This window comes from Tachyglossus aculeatus, chromosome 1 (assembly GCF_015852505.1).
Source record: "Tachyglossus aculeatus isolate mTacAcu1 chromosome 1, mTacAcu1.pri, whole genome shotgun sequence".
In the NCBI taxonomy this organism is placed as follows: Eukaryota; Metazoa; Chordata; class Mammalia; order Monotremata; family Tachyglossidae; genus Tachyglossus; species Tachyglossus aculeatus.
In genome coordinates, this window is record NC_052066.1 from 131,639,054 (window position 1) to 131,642,801 (window position 3,748).

Below are 3,748 nucleotides of genomic sequence, written 5' to 3' on the forward strand. Positions count from 1 at the left end.
AGTACAGTGCCCTGCACACAGTAAATGCTCCATAAATATGATTAATTGATTGATTAAAGTAAGTGTTAAGTAAAATAATATGTAAGATAATTGTTCTGGGCAGTTGTGAATACACCAGTTTGCTTAGGATGTACAGAAATTCTGAAGTGGCAGTAGAGGAGCTATAACCTAGGAAAAGGTGTGATTTCAGGTGCACTTTGAAGATCGAGTGTGCAGTGGTCTAAGGAAAGGGAAGGGGAAAGGAAGCCAAGCAATGGGAAGGGCATGAGCAATGGACTGGCACCAGGGATGGTGAGAATTCTGTGAGTACGTTAGCTTAGCTCCTCTCAAAGTCATACCTGGAGAGTTTCTAGTATTCTACCAGTCTTGGCTATGGGAGGGAGAGTCAAGCAGAGGCATATTTATTCCATTCCTAGCTTGGGCAGTGGCTAGGGAGTGGAAGGCAATCTGCTACAAGTCAAAACTCACTTGTGCTGGGCAGCAGCCACAGGAGAGAGTCGAGGGTGGAAACTCGAGTTTACTGCACAGAATAAGGTAATGCTAAACCACTCTGTATTTTTACCAAGAAAACTCTATGCACACACTACTCAAATGATTGCAGATGAAGGTGGGGTGCTCTGGGAGAGATGTGTCCATGGCATCACTACGGGTAGGAGATGACTCGACAGCATAAGACAACAACAAGATTAGCTTAAGAGGAATCAAGAGTGTAAGCTGAGGTTTGATGTGAGATAAGACAGTGGGATATGAAAATGGGATATGAGACAGAGAGCAATGACTCAAGTGCCTCATCCCTGTCTGGACTGAGATTTACCAAATTCATTTGCTGGAAGGCAAGAGGTTAATAGGTCTAAGATTAAACAAATCTCAATTGGCCCATTTTGAGAAAGCTGTGAGCCCATCTTCCGAACTGTGAGCCCGTTGTTGGGTACGGACTGTCTCTGTTGCCAAATTGTACTTCCAAGTGCTCAGTACAGTGCTCTGCACATAGTAAGTGCTCAGTAAATACAATTGAATGAATGAATGTATTACGAGACCGGAGCTCACCAGTACATGGGCAGATTCACTGGTTTGTTTCTTTTTCATGCAGTTAAATGGATTCCAATTTCATGTCTTATGACTTCAGGTTTTCTCTGTCTTCCCGGAATGCCTGGTTCTTTGTGTCATGTTGAAAAGAACATACATTGTCCACGAATCCTTTGCCACTAATTGAAAATGTATTTTGTAAGGGAATGCATTGGCAAAACACTTTGCTCATTTCCAGGAACGGATTTGATGACATTTCCCACAATAGCACTCTATTATCCTCATTGTATTACTTGGTAAATTTAGCAGAAATGAGGGAATGGAAGAATAGGAAAACAAGAAATATGAAAATAATGAAACTTTAATGTAGCACAAAAACTATGACAGATGTAATACCACAAAGGGCCATTAAATACCTCCCAGTCCATCTCTTTTTATATCTCTCATCCCATCACTATCAATTATTCCTAATGTTGTTTCCTTTCCTGGATAAACTTCAGGATGTGAAATTAATTTGGGCTGTTTCCTTGTTATCACTCCATCCAAACTAGCTTCTGGCATTTCAAGACCATGAGCCAAACTGTATGAAACCTTGCTAGGTGAATAAAATGACGGCAATTTCATCTGAAACAATAGTAGTCTTTTTAGGAGCTTTATAGCTTAATCTTGTCCTTGCCATGAAGAAAAAAAAAGCCTTACATATAGCCAGTTTTAGATCAGGTAACCTGCTTATCTCAAATTTGCTCATTTGTTCTGAGGTCCACAACAAATTCCAACAGTCTAATAGTCTTTTTATAATGGATCAATGAAGATGAAGAGTGCACTAAAGCAGGATTCATTTGTCCTTGTCATCTGTAGAAAAATGCCTAAATACACTTAAAAATAAAGTTATCTTCCAATCACTAGATCCTATCAAATCTGAAGAAATGATAGCCATTAGGTTTTCAAAGCATTAAGGTTGTGGTAGTCCACAATAATATAATGAATCCACTTAGAGCAAGACTTAGGATCATCTTCTGGAAGGAGCATGAGATTGGAAGTCCAAATACACAGGTTCTAATCCCAGCTCTGCCATTTGCCCACTATGTGACCATGGGCAAGTCACTTAATGTCTTTGTGCCTATTTCCACAACTGCAAAATAGAAAAAAGATATCTGTATCCCTTCCCTTTTATAATGTGAGTTCCAGATGGTGCACAGTTCCTATCCAAGGATTGTGCTTGGTGAATAGTAAGTCCTTAATACCATTATCTTATAGTTTGCCAGAATCCTGTTATCTTTGTAGGAGCTTGAGTGTCTGAATACTGGCATTCCATTTCTACATTTTGGAATACTAAACACAAAACTACTTGGAGGGAAGTAATATACAATTACAATTTGATTAGAGTAGTATTTTCTGATCAAGATGCCAGAATGTTTCAGAGAGAGATGATGGTCTTCAAATAGCCTTCAGATGAGGTCTTTTAAAATAATTTGCTTTTTGGAAGTCATAAATGTCTAATCCCTAAAGGGGATGGCATATGAATGTGTTCCTTTTTACATATTTATGTTGATGGCATAAGTATGTGTATGTAATTGTCAATTATCATTAAAATGTATGCACACCACCAGTGTTTAAAAGCAGCACAATTTCTGGTGAGAGTCCATCCATATGGATAAAAGTAAGCAATTTGCAATGTCTTTCACATAATATTCATAACCCACTGCAGAGCTGCTCTATTTGCCATTTGCAACCAGAGGTGCTATTTCTGAAGTGGTCTCTTGCTCTCAGTTTTACAGAGCTGCAGTTTTTAAACAGTGAATCTGATCCATGATCGGTCTGGTAATTTATATCTCTGAACAGTCCATATATTCATGCTGAGCATAGGCTGGAAATAATAATAATAATAATAATAATAATAATAATAATAGTATTCATTTAGGGCTTATTATATGCCAAGCACTGCTCTAAATGCTGGGATAGATACAAGGTTAACAGGTTGTCCCACTTGAGGCTCAGTCTTAATCTCCATTTTACAGATGAGGTAACTGAGGCACAGCGAAGTTAAGTGACTTGCCCAAAGTCACACAGCTGACAAGTGGTGGAGCCAGAATTAGGTTCCATGACCTCTGACCCCCAAGCCTGTGCTCTTTCCACTAAGCTGGGCAACGTTTGGTTGACATTTCAGGAATATTCTTAATCAGGGAATGCTTTCCAAAGGAGGTGAGAATTTAGAAGGGCTTTGGTTGCAGGGAGAGAAATGGTTCTACAGATAATAACTGTGGTGTTTGTTAAGCTCTTACTATATGCCAAGAATTTTACTAAGCTCTGGAATAGATAATGAGGTCCTACATGGAGCTCACCAGCTAAGAGAGGGAACAGGTATTGAATTCCCATTTAGCAGATGAGGGAATTGAAGCACAAAGTATGTGACTTGCAGGATTGTGTCAGAGCCAGAATTAGAACCAGTTCTCTGACCCCCAGACCCACGCTCCTTCCATTAGGTCACACTTCTTCTCTATTTTGGTGGACAACCAGGGGAACATCATGCTCTTGTGCCCAAGCCACGGAGCGCTGCTGGCAGAAATCTAGGCAACTGGCTGTCCTCACACATCTCAAACATCCTCACCTGCCATAACTCTGCCCTCTCCCCGGCCCAGTAACAATACTTTTCCATCTACATTAACTCCAATGTCCATTGCCCACACCAGCTGTTTCACACTTTTAACTCCTTCCTCAAACC

At 40.0% G+C, this 3,748-nt stretch overlaps 1 non-coding gene across 1 annotated transcript; it reads left to right on the plus strand.

Annotated features, from left to right (window-relative positions):
* The first annotated feature begins 320 nt into the window (after positions 1–320).
* LOC119936746 lies at positions 321–458 on the plus strand. The gene has a single exon (XR_005453836.1). It is a non-coding gene; the product is annotated as a small nucleolar RNA SNORA7 (small nucleolar RNA).
* The last annotated feature ends 3,290 nt before the right edge of the window (positions 459–3,748 follow it).